The sequence below is a fragment of the Pezoporus flaviventris genome, unplaced genomic scaffold, assembly GCF_033815535.1.
Source record: "Pezoporus flaviventris isolate CSIRO_AGI_PZ_B2104156 unplaced genomic scaffold, CSIRO_AGI_Pfla_v1 ptg000025l, whole genome shotgun sequence".
NCBI classification, from domain to species: Eukaryota; Metazoa; Chordata; class Aves; order Psittaciformes; family Psittacidae; genus Pezoporus; species Pezoporus flaviventris.
Window position 1 is genome coordinate 1,015,429 of NW_026892573.1, and position 25,199 is coordinate 1,040,627.

Here is a 25,199-nt window from a genome sequence, read left to right on the forward strand (position 1 = left end):
ATTCTATGATTCTATGAGAGTTTGAACTGCCTGATGCTGAGCAAGATAATGAACTTGAATTTCCCATCTACTGCACTGTGCAATCTACTAGGCTGTAACAGTATATGTAGATACAACTTGATCTCCCTCTCTAAATAAAATTGGAAACATTTCATGAGCTGTCTGTTTTCCAGATGTGTGTTCTGGGAATATGGATTAGGATGTGTCTCCTATAGGAATGAAGCATTTGTAATAGGACTGAGGCAAGAAATCCCAGTAAGCGGAGGTTCTGAGATTAGCAGAAGCAAAACTAGGGGCTCAGATATCTTTTCATTTAAACAGGAGAATATTTAACAGGGCCAGCAGTAGCAGAATAGGGGTTTTGGACTGAAATCTTGATCTTTTCTGCAGTCTTGCTTATGTTAAGCTTTGTGATATTCCCTCTCATCCTTTTCTATTCCAAATCCATTGAGATAACAGTGATTTACTGCTGCTCTGGCTCATAAAGATGCACTAAGAGCCTGATCCAGGAAGTCAGTAGGATTTTCAGCACAATGAATCAGTATAACCTAAAATGAGCAGACACAAAGTGCATTTCAGGTCATGGTATGGTCTTGTACTGCTCCCTGTGATGGAGCATGTAATTCCCCTGAAGAAAGCAACTACAGCTTTGTTTTGCTATTGTAGGGCAGAAACTTTTCACCTGGAAATTCATTTCTCTGTACGTTTCCTGTCAAGTCTCTGTGACTATTGGTTTCTGGGAGATCAGTATAAGGCCACATCCTTGCCAAATTTATTAGTTTTAAAACTGTAACAACTATATCTGTGAATTTGTCTGCTTTTTAAATGTCTTTGCAACTACCACCCATTACACAACTTGCAGATTTTTAGGTGCTAATTTCTCAGGTGTGTCATTCTGTATTACTGTACCCTAAAAAGACATGGAAAGGAAGAAGAAAGAGGCAACTCAAGACAGTACCCCAAAAAGACATGGAAAGGAAGAAGGAAGAGACAACTCAGGACAGTATAAGGACAGAGAATCAGTCAGAACTCACAAAATCAGCAGATGTAGCTCAATTAAACTCAACAGTTCACAGGTGTTCACAGGAATGACTTTAACATAAAAGCAAACTTCTCTTCAGTGTTCCTCATATTTTTCCTAGTGCTCTTTACATTTCATATACTTCACCAAACTAAACTAGAAAAATATAGGTAATTGAAGATTAGTTGGATATAACTGACTTAAAATTCAGCATGTTAATTGTTTGTTTGCTTTTGGAATCATGGTGAGCCATACTTACTGAGGGAATGAGTGTTAAATAATGCCATGTAATTTGTTCATATCGTTTGGTTTTAAACTCACAGTATCACAGTATCACAGTATGCTAGAGATTGGAAGGGACCTCGAAAGATCATCTAGTCCAATCCCCCTGCCGGAGCAGGAACACCTAGATAATGTTACACAGGAATGTGTCCAGGCAGGTTTTGAATGTCTCCAGGGAAGGAGACTCCACAACCTCCCTGGGCAGCCTGTTCCAGTGTTCAGTCACCCTCACTGAGAAGAAGTTTCTTCTCAAGTTTAAGTGGAACCTCTTGTGTTCCAGTTTGTACCCATTACCCCTTGTCCTATCATTGTTTGCCACTGAGTAGAGCCTGGCTCCATCCTCGTGACACTCCCCCTTTATGTATTTATATACACTAATAAGGTCACCCCTCAGTCTCCTCTTCTCCAAACTATAGAGACCCAGCTCCCTCAGTCTTTCCTCATAAGGGAGATGCTCCACTCCCTTAATCATCTTCGTTGCCCTGCGCTGGACTCTCTCCAGCAGCTCCCTGTCCTTCTTGAACTGAGGGGCCCAGAACTGGACACAATATTCCAGATGGGGTCTCACCAGGGCAGAGTAGAGAGGAAGGAGGACCTCTCTCGACCTACTAACCACCCCCCTTCTAATACACCCCAGGATGCCATTGGCCTTCTTGGCCACAAGGGCACAGTGTTGGCTCATGGTCATCCTGTCGTCCACTAGGACCCCCAGCTCCCTCTCCCCTACACTGCTCTCTAACAGGTCGTTCCCCAACCTATACTGGAACCTGGGGTTGTTCCTGCCCAGATGCAGGACTCTACACTTTCCCTTGTTATATTTCATCAAGTTATTCCCTGCCCAACTCTCCAGCCTGTCCAGGTCTCGCTGGATGGCAGCACAGCCTTCTGGCGTGTCAGCCACTCCTCCCAGCTCAGTGTCATCAGCAAACTTGCTGATAGTACACTCAATTCCCTCATCTAAATCATTGATGAATATATTAAATAATACTGGTCCCAGTACTTACCCTTGAGGCACTCCACTAGTTACAGGCCTCCAACTAGACTCCGCCCCATAGACTACAACTCTCTGGCTTCTCTCCTTCAGCCAGTTCGCAGTCCACCTCACTACCTGATCATCCAGACCACACTTCCTCAATTTAGCTCTGAGGATGCCGTGAGAGACTGTGTCAAATGCTTTGCTGAAGTCAAGGTAGACCACATCCACCGCTCTGCCATCATCCATCCACCGTGTTATTTCCTCATAAAAGGCTAAGAGATTGGTCAAACATGATTTCCCCCTGGTGAAGCCATGTTGACTGCCGCTCATAACCCTCTTATCCTTGATATGCCTTAAGATGTCACCAAGGATAAGGTGTTCCATCACTTTCCCAGGGATGGAGGTGAGGCTGACCGGTCTATAGTTACCCGGGTCCTCCTTCTTGCCCTTTTTGAAGACTGGAGTGACATTTGCTTTCCTCCAGTCCTCAGGCACCTCTCCCGTTTCCCAAGACTTGGTAAAGATGATGGCGAGTGGTCCAGCAATGACTTCCGCCAGTTCCCTCAGCACCCGCGGGTGCATCCCATCTGGACCCATGGATTTATGGATGTCCAGATTGCTCAACTGGTCTCTAACCCATTCCTCATCGACTAAGGCAAACCGCTCCGTCGACCTGACTTCATCTAAGGTCTCAGGGGTACAGGGCTCTTCAGGACTGCCTGCAGCAGAGTAGACAGAGACAAGGCATTCAGTAACTCTGCCATCTCTGTATCTTCTGTCACCAGGGCACCCATCCCGTTCATCAGTGGGCCTACATTGCCTCTGGTGTTAGTTTTGTCTGCCATGTATTTGAAAAAGCTCTTTTTGCTGTCCTTGACCCTTCTCGCCAGGTTTAATTCTAAGGAGGCTTTAGTCCTCCTAGCTGCCTTCCTACATCCTCTAGCAGCAGCCTTATATTCCTCCCAAGTGGCCAGCCCCTCCTTCCATGACCTGTAAACTCTCCTTTTCTACTTGAGCATACCCAGCAATTCCCTATTTAGCCACGCAGATCTCCTGGCCCTCTTCCTTGACTTCCCTCATGTCGGGATGCTCCGATCTTGAGCACGGAAAAAGCAATCCTTGAATGCCAACCAACTATCTTGGGCCCCTTTACCTTCAAGCAGCCTTGCCCATGGGATTTCCTCTAGCAATTGCTTGAAAAGGCCAAAGTTTGCCCTGCTAAAGTCCAGGGTTGCAATTCTACTTGCTATTCTACTAGTCCTACCACACAAGATCCTGAACTCCACCATCTCGTGGTCGCTGCAACCAAGGCAGCCCTCAACCCTTACTGCTTCGACCAGACCCTCCTTGTTAGTGAGGATGAGATCCAGCAGCGCTCCTCTCCTGGTCGGCTCATCCACCATTTGCAGGAGGAAGTTATCATCCATACACTGGAGGAACCTCCTGGACTGCGGCTGGGTTGCTGAGTGGTCCTTCCAGCAAACATCAGGGAAGTTAAAACCCCCCATGATGACCACAGCCTGTGACTGTGAGGCCGCTCTCAGCTGCCTGTAGAAGGCCTCGTCAACTTCCTCACCCTGATCCGGTGGTCTGTAACAGACACTCACAACAGTATCGCCCCTGCCAGCCTGCCCCTTAATTCTCACCCACAGACTCTCAACTCGCTCGTCATCTGTCCCTGGACAGAACTCAGTGCATTGTAGTTGCTCCCGTACATAAAGAGCAACCCCACCACCCCGCCTGGCTGGCCTGTCTTTCCTGAAAAGGACATAGCCCTCCATGACTATATTCCAGTCATGTGAGCTGTCCCACCACGTCTCTGTAATTGCCACCAGATCATAGTCTCCTGACTTAACACAGGTTTCCAACTCCTCCTGCTTATTTCCCATGCTGCGCGCATTGGTGTACAGACATTCCAGGGAGCGAGCTGAGCACACCGATTTCACCCTAGGATTATAGGAGGCCTCCCAGTCTTCATCAATTCTGGAGTGCTGCCCCACTGGGGCAAGCCCAGCTACAACCCCATCCCCCTTTGAATCTAGTTTAAAGCTCTCCAAATGAGCCCTGCTAATTCGTGACCCAGCATCCTTTTGCCTCTGTGAGATAAACCTTTCCCACTTGTCATTGTCCAGACTGGTGCCCTATAAAACCAGCTGTTATCAAAGAATCCAAAGCCCTGCCTGTAGCACCAGTCTCGAAGCCAATCATTTATGAACTGACTCTTCCCATTCCTTCCCACATCCTCAGTGGAAGATGGAAGGAGTGAGGAGAAGATCACTTGAGCCCCAGACTCTTTCACCATCCACCCCAAGGCCCTGTAGTCTTTCTTCATCCCCCTCAGACTGTGGGAAGCAGCTTACCCCTCACCTGTCTGGAAGACCAGCAGCGGGTAGTAGTCTGTCGGGTGCACCAGGTTGGGGAGCACCGCGGTGATATCCCTGATCCAGGCTCCAGGCAGACTACACACTTCCCTATGATGAGGGTCTGCTCTGCATATAGGGCCCTCTGTTCCTCTCAGAAGGGAATCGCCTACTACAATGGCCCTTCTTTCTTTCTTATCAGAGGCAGTCTTGAGGTGCAAAGTCGACCCCCTTTTCCTGTGTAGCCTTGTAGGCTGGCCTTGCCCCACATTCTCACCTACCTCTCCTTCAAGATCCAGGGCCTCAAACCTATTACGGAGGGACACCTGGGGAAGCAGGGCAGGAAGGGGGGAGGGTTTCCCACGACGCCGAACTGGAACTCGCTTCCAACCCTTGTCGTCTTTTTGGTCCCCTACCTCTGCGTAACAGCTACAGGGCAGGGGCTGTCTCGGGCCATCCCCCTCTGTGTGAGAAGGCAGGGGGTCCTTCCCCTTCTGGGGGGTATCTCCCTGGAACCGTTCCAACTGGCACGCCAGGGAGTTACTCCACCAGTTGATCTCCCTTTCACCCTCCCTGATGGTCCTCAGCATCTCAACCTCCGCCTTAAGTTTTGCCACCAGGCTAAGCAGATCTTCTACCTGCTCACACCTCACACAGGTGGAATGCTGTCCTCCCTCCCCCGGCAGCAGCAGGCTCTGGCACTCCCTGCATCCAGAGACCTGAACAGCCACGGTTTGGGATGGGGTCTCTGTCTGAGTTGCTGCAGTCTTCTTACTGCAAGCTCTCTTTCTGGAAGCGACCATATTGGTCAGCAGTCTGGGACACCAGCAACAGGGTCAGCAACACAACCTGCTTGTTCCTGCTGGCAAAAGGCACCCACAATTAAAATTGATAGACACAGGATCTGCAGGTTGTTAGAAAATGGAACTCTAGTCCTAATTTGCTTCCATGTGTATAATTCTTTCTTAGCAGCAGGTGATGGAATTTGTCATTGTCTTGCTAACTGGACATGCTGCTATCAGCCAGAAACACAGAACATATGCCATTCATTCTTTTCAAGCTGGTGCTTTCTTGACTGCTGCTTTAGGAGTTTATTGAGAGGAGTGGACAGAGTGGTAATGCACACATTTTTCATGGGTATCTGTTGTTATGGTATTAACATTAATCCTTTGACTTCCGTTCAAAGTGAAGAATGGGAGTTTTCTTTTGCCCAGGAGCTGTGACATGAGGAAGATAGAATTCCACCAGTTTTCTTATATTATAGTGGGATTTTTTTTTTTTTTCCTGGAAATCATATAACACAGGTGTCGTGGTTTAAACCCAGTCAGGTAACTCGTTCACTCACCCCAGTGAGTGGTGCCGAGCTGACAACAATCGAGGTCCGTGTCCGTCTCCCCCCCCTCCCTGCACCGGGGCTCTCCCCTTCCCCGCTCCCGGAGGAACGGGGAGGAGGATCGAGAGAGTGCAACTCCTACGGGTTGAGACAAGAACAGTCCAGCAACAAATCACCACCGCTACTATCAGCTAAAACAATGATAAGGGAAAATAACAAGGGAAGAGAATACGATACCACCGGCCAAGAAAGCGAGTTCCACCCGGAAGCCCCTGTCCTTCCGGGTAACTCCCAGTTACCCCCCCCACCCCGGGCATGACATGCTGTGGTATGGAATACCTCCCCGGCTAGCCGGGGTCAGGCGCCCCGTCTCTGCTTCCTCACAGCTTCCCCTCCTCCCTGGCAGAGCATGAGCCTCACAGAGTCCTTGGTCAGGGTAAACATCACTTAGCAACAGCCGAAAACATCGGCTTCACCAACACTGTTCTCAAGCTAGAAGTCAAAACACAGCACTGCACCAGTTAACACAAAGGAAAAACATGACTGCTACTGCTGAACCCAGGACATTATCCACCCCTTATTCCATACCATTCACGTCGTGCTCAGATCCCACATTTTCAATACACCATCGTTCTCCCACATATATACATCCATATACATACAGACCAAGAGGAAAAAATCATTTTCTTAGTGCATGGACCAATCCCTATAATGCTGCCGAGTCCATTCGGTCCATGATGTTCCAAGTTCATTCTCTGTTGGGATGATGGCTGGAGGGAAGTCAGCGCCAGTCGCTGGTGACCTGGAGACATCTAGTTGATGGGCTATAAAAGCATTACACAGCAGGCAACAGCATACAATTGAGTTCACTGGCTGTTTTCCCCTAAAATCAAATCCCCTTGAGGTATACATTGGACTTCCCCATCTTCCCGCATTACCCACCAAGTGTATCCAGGTCCCTGAGCAAAAGCAATCCCACGAGTGGGTTTGCCTTTACCTGAAGCAGGAATAACCCAGACTGTCTTCCCCAGCAAATTCTTCATATGCACCACGGGAACTTTGTCCCCCTCTACAATATGTAAAAGTTCTGACTGGGCTGGGCTGGCCCTGTTGGCAGATCCTCTGGTGTTGAGCAACCAGGTGGCCTTTGGTAAATGTGTATCCCAATGTTTGAAAGTTCCCCCACCCATTGCTCTCAGTGTAGTTTTTAACAGCCCATTGTACCGTTCGATTTTCCCAGAGGCTGGTGCATGGTAGGGGATGTGATATACCCACTCAATGCCATGCTCTTTGGCCCAAATATCTATAAGGTTATTCCGGAAATGAGTCCCATTGTCTGACTCAATTCTCTCTGGGGTGCCGTGTCGCCACAAAATCTGTTTCTCAAGGCCCAGGATGGTGTTCCGGGCAGCGGCATGGGGCACAGCGTATGTTTCCAGCCACCTGGTGGTTGCTTCCACCATGGTAAGCACATGGCGCTTGCCTTGGCGGGTTGGTGGCAGTGTGATATAGTCAATCTGCCAGGCCTCCCCATATTTATACTTCAACCATCGTCCTCCATACCAAAGAGGCTTTAACCGCTTGGCTTGTTTAATTGCAGCACATGTTTCACACTCATGAATAACCTGGGCAATAGTGTCCGTTGTTAAGTCCACCCCTCGGTCACGGGCCCATCTATATGTTGCATCTCTGCCCTGATGGCCTGTAGTGTCATGGGCCCACCGGGCCAAAAATAATTCACCTTTATGTTGCCAATCTAAGTCCATCTGAGCCACTTCAATCTTAGCCGCTTTATCCACTTGTTGGTTGTTCTGGTGTTCCTCAGTGGCCAGACTCTTGGGTACATGGGCATCTACATGACGTACCTTCACCACCAGGTTCTGCACCCGGGCAGCAATATCTTTCCACAGTGCAGCAGCCCAGATGGGTTTACCTCTGCGTTGCCAGTTGCTCTGCTTCCATTGTTTCAACCACCCCACAGGGCATTTGCCACCATCCATGAGTCAGTATAGAGATAAAGTACTGGCCACTTTTCTCGTTCAGCAATGTCCAGGGCCAGCTGGATGGCTTTCACCTCGGCAAACTGACTCGATTCACCCTCTCCGTCAGCAGTTTCTGCAACTTGTCGTCCAGGACTCCATACAGCTGCCTTCCATCTCCGATGCTTTCCCACAATACGGCAAGAGCCATCAGTAAACAAGGCATACTGCTTTTCACTTTCTGACAGTTTATTATATGGTGGGGCCTCTTCAGCACGCATCACCTCCTCCTCTGGTGACATTCCGAAATCTTTGCCCTCTGGCCAGTCCATGATGACTTCTAGAATGCCTAGACGACTGGGATTTCCTATTCGAGTTCGTTGTGTAATTAGTGCAGCCCATTTACTCCATGTAGCATCAGTTGCATGATGTGTAGAGGAGACCCTGCCTTTGAACATCCAGCCCAGCACAGGCAGCCGGGGTGCCAGGAGGAGCTGTGCTTCAGTGCCAATCACTTCCGAAGCAGCTCGAACCCCTTCATAGGCTGCCAGTATCTCTTTCTCAGTTGGGGTATAGCTGGCCTCAGATCCTTTATATCCCCGACTCCAAAAGCCGAGGTCGACCTCGAGTCTCCCCTGGAGCTTTCTGCCAGAGGCTCCAGGTAGGACCGTTCTCCCCAGCTGCAGTGTACAGCACATTTTTTACATCTGGTCCGGTCCGGACTGGTCCAAGGGCTACTGCATGAACTATCTCGTGTTTAATTTGCTCAAAGGCTTGTTGCTGCTCAGGGCCCCATTTAAAATCATTCTTCTTCCGGGTCACATGATAGAGAGGGCTTACAATCGAACTGTAATTTGGGATGTGCATTCTCCAGAACCCCACTGCACCCAAGAAAGCTTGCGTTTCTTTCTTATTAGTTGGTGGAGACATTGCTGTTATCTTGTTGATCACATCTGTGGGGATCTGTCTACGTCCATCTTGCCATTTTATTCCCAAAAATTGAATCTCCTGTGCAGGTCCCTTGACCTTACTCCGTTTTATGGCAAAACCGGCTTTCAGCAGGATTTGGATTATTTTCCTCCCTTTCTCAAAGACTTCTTCCGCTGTATCGCCCCACACAATAATGTCATCAATGTATTGCAGGTGTTCTGGAGCTTGCCCCTGTTCCAGTGCAGTCTGGATCAGTCCATGGCAAATGGTAGGGCTGTGTTTCCACCCCTGCGGCAGTCGGTTCCAAGTGAACTGGACACCTCTCCAAGTAAAAGCAAACTGTGGCCTGCACTCTGCTGCCAAAGGAATGGAGAAAAATGCATTGGCAATATCAATCGTGGCATACCACTTGGCTGCCTTTGACTCTAGTTCATACTGAAGTTCTAGCATGTCCGGTACGGCAGCACTCAATGGTGGTGTGACTTCATTCAGGCCACGACAGTCTACTGTTAGTCTCCATTCTCCATTAGACTTTTGCACTGGCCATATGGGGCTATTGAAGGGTGAGCGGGTCCTGCTGATCACCCCCTGACTCTCCAGTCTACGGATCAGCTGATGGATGGGAATCAGGGAGTCTCGGTTAGTGTGATATTGCCGCCGGTGCACTGTTGTGGTTGCAATTGGCACTTGTTGTTCTTCAACTTTCAGCAACCCCACAGCAGAGGGATCTTCTAAGAGACCAGGCAAGGTGGACAGCTGCTCAATTTCCTCAGTCTCCAAAGCAGCAATACCAAAAGCCCACCGGTACCCTTTTGGGTCTTTGAAGTACCCTCTCTTGAGGTAGTTTATGCCGAGAATGCATGGAGCCTCTGGACCAGTCACAATAGGGTGCTTTTGCCATTCCCTCCCAGTCAGGCTGATTTCAGCCTCCAGCACAGTCAACTCTTGGGTTCCTCCTGTTACTCCAGAAATATAGATGGGTTCCACCCCTTGACAGCTTGATGGCATCAAGGTACACTGTGTACCGGTATCTACTAGAGCCTTATACTTGTGTGGGACTGATGTGCCAGGCCATCTGATCCACACAGTCCAGTAAATCCGATTGTCCCCTACCTCCACCTGGCTGGAGGCAGGGCCCCTCTAATGATTGTCACAGCATTGGACACTTAAGTCATGTTGAAAGGGATTATTCTTCATTACTACAGGAGCTGGAGTAAAATCAGCCCTTCCACTCCATCTGGGAAACTGCTCACCAGAGACTGAAGCCGTAGCTCTCATGGGACGATCAGTCTTGGCCCTTGCTCCCCTCTTCAGTTCACTCACCCGTTCCTCCAAAGCTGAAGTAGGTTTTCCATCCCACTTTGTCATGTCTTCTCTGTGATCCAGCAGGTAAAACCATAGGGTACCCCGTGGCGTATACCTTCTGTATCTCCTCTCTTGAACAATAGGGCACCTTTTGTTAATAGCGGAGACGTGTGTTGGTACACGTGAGGAGCTGGATAAATCAGATACATCGTCCCTCAATTTGTCGAGGTCCTGGGACAGTTTTTCCACAGCTGAGATGATGGAAGGGGTGAGATTGTCTTCGAACTCTCGGAGTTTATGAACCATTTCATCCACTGTTAGTGGTACTATGTCATTCCAGGTCACTGTTGCCAAGGAATGGGCATATGATGACGGTGCATTCCGTGTAAGTTTTCGCCACATGGGCCGTGTACATTCAACTTCATCTGGATCTATAGGTGTATCCCCGTTATTCGGCTTGATGTGATAGATCATCTCGACGATGGCTGATTCCCTCAGAGACTGGATGCCTTTGTCTATAGTAGTCCACTTGGCCGAACGACTCGTAACATCGTCCTTGTACGGAAACCTTTCTTTCACAGCTGCCAAGAGCCGCCTCCAAAGGCTGAGGGACTTTTTCTCTCTTGCAATTGCTTTGTCAATTCCCCCTTCTCTAGCAAGTGATCCCAGCTGCTTGGCTTCTGTACCTTCTAGTTCGTGACCATCGGCCCCATTGTCCCAGCATCGGAGTAACCAGGTGATGATGTGCTCCCCTGGTTGACGGGTAAAATCTTTTCGCATATTCCGCAGCTCGGTTGAGGTCCAAGGTCGAGAAGTTACCTCTTCTTCTTCTTCTTCGTCATGTGATGATGACTCCTGATCAGATTCTGGACAGGGTGGTGAATTCATTGGTTCTTCATCTCGCTTCACCCTTTTTGCCTCCTTTTTGCTTGCTCTCTTGCGTACAGGGGCAACCGATATTGGTACAAATTGGTCCTCTGGTTTGGCTGCAGTGATTATCACTGTGGTTTGAGTAGCAACTGTACTTGTTGCTGGGGGTGGTGTAGCTACTGTGCTTGGAGCTGGGGTAACCGTGCTGTCTGTTGCAGTTGAAGTTTGAGCAGCTGCTGTACTTGCCACTGGGGTAGCTGCGCAGTTCATTGCAGCCAAAGTTTGAGTAGCGACTGTGCTTGTCGCTGGGGTTGGTGCAGCTGCTGTGCTTGGAGCTGGGGTAACCGCGCTGTCTGTTGCAGTTGAAGTTTGAGCAGCTGCTGTACTTGCCGCTGGGGTAGCTGTGCTGTTCATTGCAGCCAAAGTTTGAGTAGCGACTGTTGCTTTGCCCTCAGATCCACCGACATTCTTTTCCTTTTGAAGGTGCTGGATAGTGTTGAACAAGGCCCTGTAAGCATAGGCCAAGCCCCAGCACGTTGCCGTGATTTGTCCATCTCTGGTATGGCCAGAATGACCACACACCTCATTTAAGTGTTTTACTAATTCTTCTGGATTTTGCAGTTGTTCGGTTGTGAAATTCCAAAGTACTGGAGGGGCCCACTGACCTAGATACTTGCCCATACTATCCCACACACCCTGCCACTCATGGCTGTCCAGCCTCAGGGAAAATCTCTCGGTCCTCCTACATCATCACTTGACCCCAGACAAGACCCAAACCTGACTCTGCTTAACTCTTGAAATCAGTAGTGGGCAAAACACACTCTGTATGCGTGTTAGCATGCTGATTCCCATCACCATCAGCAAACAAGTCTCAACAGCATTAAAAGGCCATTCAAAAGCTTCAAAACTCTCAAATGTAAATGGTCTGGGGGGACGACTAGGAGGGTAAAAGGATGTCTCCTTCACAGGTTGAGCACCTGAGGAGGAGAAAAAAGATGTGTAATTGCTAAGCACCTCCATCATATACCTCCCAAAGTATAAAGGTGGTGATCACACTGGGAACATAAGCCAGATCAGTTTCATGATCAATGATTCTATTGTATTACAAGTCATTACCATAAAGTACAATGGGATAAAAACCTTAGCCCAAGCCCCACACTTGAAAAACACTAATACAGCAAATACCGAATGGACGTAAGTTATGATATACTGAAACTGTGAGATCAAGAGGAACAACCTTGAGAGCCAATAAATCAGCATTGTGACGAGTGACTATCAGTCCAGTCAGATCTGTTCTTATCTCAACCCCTCGGGCCCCACGTTGGGCGCCAAAAAGAACTGTCGTGGTTTAAACCCAGTCAGGTAACTTGTTCACTCACCCCAGTGAGTGGTGCCGAGCTGACAACAATCAAGGTCCGTGTCCGTCTCCCCCCCCCCTGCACCGGGGCTCTCCCCTTCCCCACTCCTGGAGGAACGGGGAGGAGGATCGAGAGAGTGCAACTCCTACGGGTTGAGACAAGAACAGTCCAGCAACAAATCACCACCGCTACTATCAGCTAAAACAATGATAAGGGAAAATAACAAGGGAAGAGAATACAATACCACCGGCTAAGAAAGCAAGTTCCACCCGGAAGCCCCTGTCCTTCCGGGTAACTCCCAGTTACCCCCCCCACCCCGGGCATGACGTGCTGTGGTATGGAATACCTCCCTGGCTAGCCCGGGTCAGGCGCCCCGTCTCTGCTTCCTCACAGCTTTCCCTCCTCCCTGGCAGAGCATGAGCCTCACAGAGTCCTTGGTCAGGGTAAACATCACTTAGCAACAGCCGACAACATCGGCTTCACCAACACTGTTCTCAAGCTAGAAGTCAAAACACAGCACTGCACCAGTTAACACAAAGGAAAAACATGACTGCTACTGCTGAACCCAGGACAACAGGTTTTGCCTTAGCATAGTTCCTAAAATGATGGGTGCTTTCTTTTCTCGGTAAGTTAGACCTTACTAAAGTTCTTACTTGCATTCAGGGTGGAGCTGCACCTGCAGTTCAAAAAACAGGCTGGAAAGTATGCATGACATTGCCACCTTGAACTACATTCATAATTCAAGCCTTACATTATTTGTCTTTATTTAACCTGCTCTTCAATGCTATTTTTCTTACGCCAGTGCACACTCTAGTTCTTAAGCAAATGAGTTCTGCCTGTTTTAATTTGATGAAATCTTCAGGATCAAACCTGATAGCCTTTAGCTTTTGGCTTTCCAGAACTAGCAGAAAACTACATGTAGTCAATAATATTTTCCTGTGTTAAGAACTAATGTAGTTATAATTCTTATATTATATTGAGTCTCAGTACTTGACATCCCTGTAGCAATTTCCACATTAGTCTAATCTGACTAGCAAAGATGTGCAAGCCATTTTGGCATCCTTATGTTATCTTTTGCACTTCCTCTCTCTTTATTTCATCTGTACCAGTATGTTTTTCAGTGGTATATCCTGTGAGTCTTCATTCTTGTTGATTTCTTTGCACTGTACATTGAGAAGTTATGTGGGTGTTCTGAAAACACAAGAGGAATTACTGGAAGGTACTGGTAAAATAGTAGGACTTGAGTAATTTAGCCTGTAATCTTACTTCAAATATTGAAGCTACTGTTTTGAGTAAAAGCAGCATGTGGGCTCTTGTTTATATCTCCAGACACACTTGCTGGCTTGGACTAAAAGCACTGTTAACCCAAAAAGGGGTTTTAGTCTTTGTACAGGGAGAGAAAGACAGATTATTTTGTCAGATAAAACTGTTGTTGTTCCAGTTTGGTTGTTTCAATACAACTTTCATTTAAAAATTGACTTTGCATATGGGCTCATGCAATGCATTGTAAAAATAAACCACTTCTGGGATCTACTTCGTTTCTTCTGAGGTAAATCTTCACATCTCTTCCTACTAACAACTGACACTAGGTCTGTATGTCATATCACCATTAAGTGCAGTACTGACGGGATGTGGACTTGTTCTCATGTTCCAGATGGACGGCTGTGCAGATCAGACCAGTGGTCTGACAGCGAACCGCAGGAGATGCCTTCAGCAGATTCAAATAGCTCTGTAATTCTACACTAGTGATCAGTGACCCCGGGACCTCCTGAGTCCCTTTGGTGGACTGACCTTGGCCAGCAGCCACACACTCATCCACTCTCTCACTCCTCCTCCTCAACAAGACAGGCAGAATATGAGATTAAAAAACTTGTAGCTCTGCCGTGGGGTCCTCCCTGTGCTGCTGGTGTGTATCTGCTCTGAAGTGGTCCTCCATGGGCTGCAGGGGCACAGCTGCCTCACCATGGGCTGCACCACTGGCTGCAGGGGAATCTCTGCTCCTGTGGCTGGAGCACCTCCTCCCCTCCATCTGCACTGGGCTAGGTGTCTGCAGAGATGCTTCTCTCATGTTTCCTCACTCCCTCCTGTCAGGCAGCATTTTTTACCCTTCCTTAAACACACTTCCCCTGAGGTGCCAGCTCTTGTCTGAGGGCTCAACTGTGCCCTGTGGTGGGTTGGCTGGAGCTGGCTGGAACTGTGTCTGACACAAGGCAGACCTGGCTTCTCCTCACAGAGGTCACCCTGAAGCCCCTCCACTGCAGTAATCACCTCCTCTGTGACGTTTGTGATTTTGCCCCCCATTAACACTTGCATCCACTCACTTCATTCCAGGCTGAGAATGACTATTTAACTCAATTAATTCCAAGAAGAATGATTCTATCCTTGGTGACCTTCACCTTACCTGTTTCAGAATCCTGTTTTCAAAATGGGAGTGTGGCTGTGAGCATGGAGAGGGTGCATGAATAGGGAATGGGGAAGACAGGTTTTCCAAACAGTATGTGAGGTGCCAAGCTTTTCTAAGGAAAGAAGACATGTTCTCTAGTTTTTTTCCTTGTTTTTGCCTGTAGACAACCTTTATTTATGAACTGAACATGGAGTTAAGAGTTCTGCCTTCTGTTTTCCAAGGTAAGGATATCACCTGACTTCTCCATGTTATAGTTTTACTATATATAGAACATAAAATAAACTGTAACTTAATTATTAGCATAGCATATAAATCAAATAAAATTTGATACTTGAACAATTATTAAAATTCGAGGTTTATGAGGTAATATGTATTTTATATACGTTATTATTCTCTGTTTTGAGGAGAGCATGACAGCAGAGTGACTTTAACATTTGATATTTAATCATTTCTGAAGCACAGGTATTTCTTTAAAAAGGTAAAAATTGTTTCCCAGAATGACATAATAGTGAGTCTGTTATACTTTTTGAAATGTAACGTAAAACAATTACTTGGTTAAGGAATTAAATTATTTAAATTACAAGTGGAATTTGTTACTCTTTCAAGTAATTTTTAAAAATTAATAAAACATTACTTAAGTAAATTTAGTGCTTATATCTCAAATATAATGGGATAGATTTCACATAAATGAATAAATAATCATTTAATTTAAGTATTAAAACCAGATCATTTGCTAACGTTTGGTATGATCCTGGAGAGCCTGTAGAATTTGTGCAATAGACTTTGACTATGGGATGAAACCACTTTTATCAGTTGGCTTCCCTGGCTAGACCAGGGGGGCAAAAGAAGAGAGGAGGGTAACATTAAGACCTGCAGGACTCAGCAAAAAAAGGAAGAGTTGATGGAACTGATGTATCTCATCAGTCTACTTCATTACACTTCCTATTTTAGGCACAGCACCGACCTTGTCATAGTTACACATTGTCCTGGGTTCAGCAGTAGCAGTCATGTTTCTCCTTCTTGGTAGCTGGTGCAGTGCAGTGTTTTGACTTTCGGCTCGGGAACAGAGCTGATAACAATGATGTTGTGGTTTGGCCAAGGACTTTGTGAGCCTCATGCTCTGCCAGGGAGGAGGGGAAGCCAGGAGGAAGCAGAGACAGGACACCTGACCCAAACTGACCAAAGAGGTATTCCATACCACAGCACGTCATGCCCAGGATGTAACTGGGAGTTAGCCGGAAGGGCTGGGAGACTGCAGGGTTGGAGGAGGTATGGGTCGCTGCTGGGTCAGGATTTGCAAAATGCAAAGGCTTTTGTGCATGGAAATCAAATATCATAGGATCATAGAATAGTTAGGGTTGCAAAGGACCTTAAGATCATCTGGTTCCAACCCCCCTGCCATGGGCAGGGACACCTCACACTAAACCATATTACCAAAGGCCTTGTCCAACTTGGTCTTGAACACTGCCAGGGATGGAGCATTCACAGCTTCCTTGGGCAACCCATTCCAGTGCCTCACAACCCTTACAGGGAAGAATTTCCTCTTTATGTCCAATCTCAACTTCCCCTGTTTAAGTTTTAACCTGTTACCCCTTGTTTTATCACTACAGTCCCTAATGAGTTGCCCCCCAGCATCCCTATAGGCCCCCTTCAGATACTGGAAGGCTGCTATGAGGTCTCCACGCAGCCTTCTCTTCTCCAGGCTGAACAGCCCCAACTTCCTCAGCCTGTCTTCATACGGGAGGTGCTCCAGTCCCCTGATCATCCTCGTGGCCCTTCTCTGGACTTGTTCCAACAGTTCCATGTCCTTTTTATGTTGAGGACACCAGAACTGCACACAATACTCCAGGTGAGGTCTCACATGAGCAGAGTAGATGGGCAGGATCACCTCCTTTGACCTGCTGGTCACGGTCCTTTTGATGCAGCCCAGGTTACTGTTGGCTTTCTGGGCTGTGAGTGCACACTGCCAGCTCATGTTAAGTTTCTAATTGACCAAATTCCTTCTCAGGGCTGCTCTGAATCTCTTCTCAGCTGCCTTCATTCTAAAAACTCTTGGTTAAAACATTGTAATTAATGTAAAATCTTTTTTCTTTTTTCCCCTAGAGCCCAGTGTATAGTCACTGTATAGCTGAGCTTTACAAGCACTGTTTAAGTTCTATTTACCACAGTCTGTTTTTCGAATTGCATTAACGAATACTATTTAGTAGGGTATGATAATAATTTCTCTGAAAAGCAAATGAGAACTTCCAACAATTGGTAATTAAGCATGGCTTAATTTTTTTCTGTCTGCTGATATACAAACTGCCTATCACAAACCTTAGCCACCTCCACACTATTTTTGTGTTCCTGTCTACATTGAATTACATAAATGACTGCATTTTATCTCACCTTTCACAACTCCATATGTATCAAGGGTACGGTGTATTATACATGACAAGTGATACAGGGTATTTTCATCAAATCCAACAATACGTATTCATAATTACTTTTTAATCATGTAAATGACTTAATAGCATTAGATGACAGTAACTTTAGCTCTTCTTGCTGAAAAATACATTATGTGCAAGAGACTGTTCAAATGAGTTAGAACTGAAGCAGCTCTTGACTCTCACTTCTAGAGCTGAGAGGTTTGCAATTCTGGTAAAAGAATAGTGTCAAAAACTCATCAGTTCTTTGGAGACAGAAAGCCAGAAGGAAATTAAATTATTAATCTGTGGCTAGCACACTAGGTCTGATGAAATACTTCAGTTGTGCTCGTTTCTTATTTCCATCTAGCTCCAAGTGAGCCAAGTCATCCCTGATTCTCACCTTCTGGTTGCTAATTGGCAGTAGTTGGTGAGCTTGTCACTACTCTTTGCTTTACCTGGATTTTTTGTTAGAACTGGGCAGTCAACCAAAACTGGAATGTTTACTAAAACTTTTATTATTTTGTACACTTGCACCACTAAATAAGTAGTCATGTTTTCATTGAAAGCTTTGACTTTGGGGCTGCTGGGGACCTCAGGGTACCAATGGTCTCTGTCTGCAGGGCAGTGTTGCTGTGTGATGTACCCTACAGTATGGAAGCTGGAGAACTTGGAGAGCCATAGCTTGACGCATTTGTCTGTGCTTTTATGTTCAGGCTTCTCTGATAGGGTACTTCATTTACTTTTACGGCCTCTTAGGCCCAGTCGCCAAACCTCAGTTTTGGTGATAGCTTAGGGAAATGGAATAATGAGCTGTTCCATTTCATCTCACAATCAAAGTTTTGGGTAGAAATATCTTATTTTTCCTAGCCTGTGTATAATAGTGTTTTATCTATGCAAGGTGCTGATGTTTTCAACTAGTCAAGTGTAGGGCACAGAACAGTGTCAGCTTTTATTTTTACACTATGCAAAGCTTTCACTTTCCTCAAACAAAAATATTGTGAGCATTTAAATTGAAAAAAAAAAAAAAAGACCCCTTAAATCCCTTAACTGCTGAAACCATCCTCTTGTAAAATAGTGCACCGAGAACAGCTGCTTAATTTTCAGGCAGATAATGTTTTCGGAAAAGGATCCTACCTAGCAGACAAAACCATAGTTTCTATTCTTCATTACTAGGAATCAAAGTCACAAGGACTTCCTTGTTAATGGATGCTCACTATCTCATGGGAAAAAAAAGATTGCTAAACAGTGGGGTAGGTAAACATCATTAATAAAACTTGACTACTGCTGAATAACAGCTGGAAGAAATGGGAAGAACATATGAAGACAAATCAGGAAGAGAGAACAGAATGAACAGAGAACTGGCAATAATCTTTACTTAGAATTATAGAATCATAGAATAGTTAAGGTTGGAAAGGACCTTAAGATCATCTAGTTCCAACCCCCCTGCCATGGGCGGGGACATCTCACACTAAACCATCTCACCCAAGGCTTTGTCCAACCTGCCCTTGACTTGTTCCAACAGTTCCGTGTCCTTTTTATGTTGAGGACAACGGAACTGCACATAATACACCAAGTGAGGTCTCCCGAGAGCAGAGTAGAAGGGCAGGATCACCTCCTTCGACCTGCTGGTCACACTCCTTTTGATGCAGCCCAGGATACAGTTGGCTTTCTGGGCTGCAAGCACACACCGCCAGCTCACGTTCATTTTCTCATCGACCAACACCCCAAGTCCTTCTCCTCAGGGCTGCTCTGAATCTCTTCTCTGCCCAGCCTGTAGCTGTGCCTGGGATTGCTCCCACCCAGGTGTAGGACCTTGCACTTGGCATGGTTAAACTTCATGAGGTTGGCATCAGCGCACCTCACAAGCGTGTCCAGGTCCCTCTGGATGGCATTCCTTCCCTCCAGCATATCAACTGAACCACACATCTTGGTGTCATCGGCAAACTTGCTGAGGGCGCACTCAATCCCACTGTCTGTGTCATTGACAAAGATCTTGAACAAGACTGGTCCCAACACTGAACCCTGAGGGACACCGCTCGTTACTGGTCTCCAGCCGGACATTGAGCCATTAACCACAACTCTTTGCGTGTGGCCATCCAGCCAGTTCTTTATTCACCGAGTGGTCCATCCATCAAATTGATGTCTCTCCAATTCAGAGACAAGGATGTCATGTGGGACAGTGTCGAAAGCTTTGCAGAAGTCCAGGTAGGTGACATCAACTGCTCTACCCCTGTCCATCAGTTCTGTAGCCCCATCATCGAAGGCCACCAACTTGGTCAGGCAGGATTTCCCCTTAGTGAAGCCATGCTGGCTGTCACCAAGCACCTTGTTGTTTTTCATGTGCCTTAGCATGCCTTCCAGGAGAATCGGCTCCAAGATTTTGTCAGGCACAGAGATGAGACTGACTGGTCTGTAGTTCCCTGGGTCATCCATTTTCCCCTTCTTGAAAATGGTGGTTATATTTCCCTTTTGCCAGTCGTCAGGAACTTCACCTGACTGCCATAACTTTTCAAATATGATGGCCAGCGGCTTAGCAACTTCATTTGCCAGCTCCTTCAAGACCCACAGATGGGTTTCATCAGGACCCATGGACTTGTGCACGTTCAGATTTTTAAGATGGTGTTGAACCAGATCCTCTCCTACAGTGGGCCCAAGGTCTTCATTTTCACAGTCCCTGCATCTGCCTTTCAAGACATGGGCGGTGTGGTCAGAGCCTTTGCCAGTGAAGACCAAGGCAAAGAGGTCATTAATGAACCTCATCCTTCTCCAAATCCTGTGTAGCTAGTTCTCCTGAGAGCTTCCTGAGGGGGCCTGTGCTGTCCCTAGTCTGTTTTTTATTCACTACGTACCTGTAGAATCCCTTCCTGTTATACTTAATAATCCTAGCCAAGTTTAATTCTAACTGGGCCTTGGCTTTCCTAAACTGGTCCCTAGTTTCCCGGACAACATTCCTGTATTCTTCCCAGGCTGCCTGTCTTTGCTTCCACTTTTTATTTTATTTCCACTCTTTTTTTCATTTGAATTTTCCTCAGCAGCTCTTTATCCACCCAAGGAGTTCTCCTGGCCCTCCTGCTGCACTTCCTTCTAGTTGGGATGCAACACTCCTGAGCTTGTAGCAGGTGATCCTTGAATATTAACTGACACTCTTGGGTCCCCCTGCCCTCTAGGTCTATATCCCATGGAACCTTACTAAGCAGGTTCCTGAAGAGGCCAAAGTCCACTCTTTTGAAGTCCAGGGCAGTGAGCTTGCTGCACGCTCTTCTCACTGTCCTGGGGATCTCAAGTTCGTCCATCTCGTGATCGCTGCATCCAAGGCTGCCCTGGAGCATCACATTTCCAAAGAGCCCTTCCCTGTTGGTGAGCACAAGGCCAAGCATGGCACCTCTCCTTGTAGGCTCCTCTGTTTCTTGCAGAAGGAAGTTGTCTTCTACACAACTGAAGAACCTTCTGGATTGCTTGTGCTGGGCCGTACCGTCCTTCCAACAGATGTCATGGTGGTTGAAATCCCCCATGAGGACAAGGACCTGTGAACGTGAAGCTGTTCCTATCTGTCTGTAGAGTGCTTCATCTGCAGGCTCTTCTTAATCAGGTGGTTTGTAATAGATTCCCATAGTAATGTCTCCCATAGCTGTTTTCCCTTTAACCCTGACTCCCCAGACAGAATTCCATACTCTCCAGCCTATCCCTAACATAAAGGGCAACTCCCCCTCCCCGCCTGCCGGGCCTGTTTTTCTAAAGAGCCTGACTTTTCCTGAATAATTCTCCTTCTTACTGCTTGTTCATTCTTGAAGGAAAGCTTGACAGCAACGTCTGGAGCCAGGATTAAAGACTGACTACATTATGCTGTTCTCCAGCTAATCGGTGCAGTAGAGGACATTATACTCAGTCTCATTCTTTTAGTGTTTGTACAGGAAATGAAGGAAGTAGGTTAGTGTCAAACATGTAGGGAGTGTTTGGAGACTGGAACACTTTCATGATTTAAAAAGAGAGTAGCTTTAAGGTAAGTCTTAAAGAAACTCTTTTTTGACCCTGGACTGTAATCTATGTTAAATCTGTGTCATCAGAAAGCCAGTGCCATGTAGAAAGCATTATTAACCTTTGTAAAACAAGCCAGAATAGCTGCTAAGACTGGAGGTTTAATGATTATTTTTGCAGTGACTTGCCAAATCAAGGTAAACACATTCTTAGAAGTCACAGATGCCATGGTTTTACTTTTGTTAATTGAGCACTTACTTTTATCCTTGTCAAAAGTTGCCATAGACACAGTTACCATGACATTTTGTCCATTTCTGCTCCAGGCAATATAAGGGTTTTCTGTGCTGTTCTTTTGCCATAACAAGAAACTCTGAAAGCCTAGCTGCATTGGACACATTAAGTTGCACCATTTAGTGAGATCCTTTCCTGAATGAGTGGAATCTCTAGCTTTATTTTCCTTACCTTCATCCTCAGTGCAGGAATCCTGTGCTGACTCACAAACACTCATGCCAGTTGGTTTGGGTCTTATGCCTGAGGTACGGAAGTTGCCCATTTCCAAAGCTTGGGAGATATTTGAGACCAGTGCCTTTAGCAATGCATCTTGTTTTAGAATCATCTGTACACCACTTCATATTTCCATTTTGTTTCTAGCACACTGATTTTACAGCTATCAATTTCCTCTCTGGGTAGCCAAGATATTGCTTATTATGCAAGGAATTGTGGCCAGATTTTATCTTTATCTCTTCCGTGGTAATGGGATAAAACACGCACCATTTTTGACTGAAATTTCGAAGGACGTTCACTCTCTTGCAGATTAGCTGTGGTACCAGTAGCATCACAGATTAGCTAGTGCTCCACCCCTGATCCTGTCTCCAGACTACTTTACGCAGCATGTCAATGCTAGAGCTATTGAAAATATTTGTGAGTAGAAATGTATTACAAAAGGGGTCTGCCTGCCTTTGTGAAGAAGATCTGTTCTTCTTCAAAGAAATTTGAGTGATCTTAGGAAACAATAAGATTTTTTATTTTTTCCTTATTACTGAATAATCATTTATGCTTGGTGAAAACTCACATTTCTGAGATATTATATTCTTTGACCTGCCTCTATATTTAAATATCAAATTCAAAAACTAGGTTCAAGAAGAAAATGTATGTTCAAAACATGACACAGAATTACAGGAGACCAGGAAGGAGCATGCAATGAGTACTAGTGAGTCTTATTTGACACTCTTGTGCTTTTCCAGATGTGGCATGTAGTATGGATTTCTCTTCATTGTTGTATAGTAGTGTCAAGGTATTTTGTTAAGTGTTCTGTGACGCAGAAAAAGACATTGTATAACTCGCCTTTAGCCATGTAACATTCATATTGTGCATGTAAAGTATGCACTCATAATGGGTCAGGCAACAGTGTGGCATAAAGCTTTCTGGGTTGTAGTTTGAGTTGGACATCTTTTTTTATACTTTAGAAAGATTATTGGTTTAGAAACAGTCATTACTATAATGTGCCCGTAAAACTGCTTTAAGAATCATATTAACAAAATGAATGGGGTTATGTTAAAAGATCTGTAGTATGTCAGAAATTTTGTAAAATTTAAATCAGCTTGAATTTTGGGCTTGTTTTCTTTTGTTTCAACTGTTAGGCCTAAATCCTGTTTGCATACATGCGTGCATTTTTTTTTTTTTTTTTTAGTTCTGCTTTTATAACAATTGAATCATTATACTGCACTCCACATAATTCTAATTAAATATTGATCATTGCTCTTGCCTCACAATTTCATTGTAAAAATACCTTGATTTAATGAATATCAACAGCATCATAATCATTACATAAAATGGAACTTGTTTCGTAAATATACTAATTCATATTTTAAGACAAGCAATGTCCACATGGAAAACTCAGGCAGATGTGAATTTTATTATGTAAATCCCTCACACAGTGTACATCCCTTGATTTGAAATCTAAGGTACTTCAAGCGTATTGTGAAGCTGGAGAAATAATACAACAGCTAAAATCTGAAGGTTTAAGATTTCCTCTGCTTCACCCCATTGAGCTTTGTATAATAAGCAATTGTAAGTAATGGAAAATGCCTTTTCACTAGTGTAGTTGATAAAGTAAAAACATTTTCTTGATTAATATTCTCTTGTAGAAATCAGGTACTGCTATGGATTTATGCTACAGATGTGTTTTGGGGCTTGTAATTTCTTTTGTACTAAAGATATAGCTGATAAGGATTTTATTTAATAATGATAATTGTTGTTGAAGGGTTTGGATGTTTAATATTCTTTAGGTATCTCTACTGATGAATCTAAAAAATATGAGAATCTCTGATACTTGACGATGACCTTCAGTGATATTACAGGGATTTATGCAAGTGTTATTCAGGTAAGTGGTGCAAGGAACATGGCATTTCATTGTTGTCATGTTGATACAGCATATAAAGATAAGGCTTGCGGATGGTGTGTACCATGGGCAACTCTGAATCTAAATTTTCTTTTTGACTGCTAATGATTAACCCAGCTAGTAGATGGTACCCTTTAAAATCTATATAAATCTTATTTCAAAGTATTTTGGGAGCATTTCAATATTCTGGTGTAATTTTGGGGATAGTCAGTTAACTGTCACACCAGTGTAAATTATTAAATTAATGTAAATTATTAAAGTAACAAGCTCTGCACAGGCATCAACTGCAGAACATATTGACTGTATCTATACAAGTTAAACTTGACACTTTCTTGGGCACTGAGATCAGCTGCTAAGAAATGGCACCTGCCTATGATAGCTTCCAGAACAGAGAGTGCATGCAGTCTGTCTGCTGGGAATGGTCCCTGTGATACATTCCATGTCCAGGACTGATTTGGGAGAGTGCTAGCAGGATCCCAGTCTAGAGCTGTGCCAAGGTCTAATTAAAAAAAATGATGGCATAAATTATAGTCTCCCAGTACCAGGAGATGTTCTGCAGCACGGTCTAATATTTTTTTTAAATGTGGCCTTTCCATCCCAATTACTTCTGGATAGATTGCTGGTTTGAGCATGACTTCTAGGATTGTTAGCGAATACATGAAAGGTTTTCTGAAAAGAAAAAGAGAACATGTATGATTCATGAAATTCAGTAACTTATGAGGAGAGAATAGGGTGACATAAAGGAGAAAAAGATCAGTCAGAGCATATGTATCTGGACCTACACAACAAGTATATAAATTCTTGTATATGCGTACCAGAAGAAAAGGGTTCTGTAAATGTAAGGGGAGACGCTCCTCCAGAAAACTTTCTTGTCTTCATGCATTTTAGTAGCTTCATTTGCATCAGAGTGCAGGTCCTGAAGAACAACTCCATTTTCTGTTGGAGATTAATTCCTCCACTGCCAATGTCAAATTATTTTCACTTACATGGAATATTCCAAAAATGTGAAGACGTTTTCATGCTCACAGAAGCCTTATGCCTATGAGTTTAGATACTACATGACAAGCTAGTTGAGTTATGCATACTGACTTCCTCAAACAGGGCAAGAAGAAGGACTCAATCCTCATGCATGAACCATCAATGTCAGAGTTAAAATCTGTTAAACACAGATTTTCCCTGAAAATATTACTTTGCTGTTTTCTCAAAGAGACATCAAAGATCTATTGTGGATGGTTGTCCAACTACTGCAAGGTCTTGAAAGACCATTGAAATCAACAGGAGGTTTAAAGTCTGATGAAATTTCTGACGATCTGTGTGCTACCATCTCCACTGATCTTTTGTGTCAAATGTAAGGCATTCACAGCAATTTAAGAGGTGGCACTTTGGAGCTATAAATGTTCATTATCTTAGAATGTTTGTTTCCCCCACTCCAGTGTCTTTCTTATAGGGATCTGAACTCTTTAGGTACTATTTTGTATTCCAAGAACTTTAATTGTCTTTTAATTCCTCAGTGGTCATATCCTCAACTATGTTTATGTTTAGCTTTTTTCTTTCCAATGTCATTTCATCAGTGAATAAAATTTGATCGATGCTGGCA

General features: G+C 45.1%; 1 long non-coding RNA gene across 2 annotated transcripts; it reads left to right on the plus strand.

Annotated features, from left to right (window-relative positions):
* Positions 1-1,159: 1,159 nt before the first annotated feature.
* Positions 1,160-25,199, plus strand: LOC133271741 (uncharacterized). Of its 2 annotated transcripts, none has more exons than XR_009744226.1 (3): positions 1,160-1,191; positions 23,490-23,584; positions 24,810-25,199. It is a non-coding gene; the product is annotated as an uncharacterized LOC133271741 (long non-coding RNA). The 2 variants fall into 2 exon arrangements; XR_009744227.1 differs by lacking the exon at positions 1,160-1,191 and adding an exon at positions 15,213-15,296.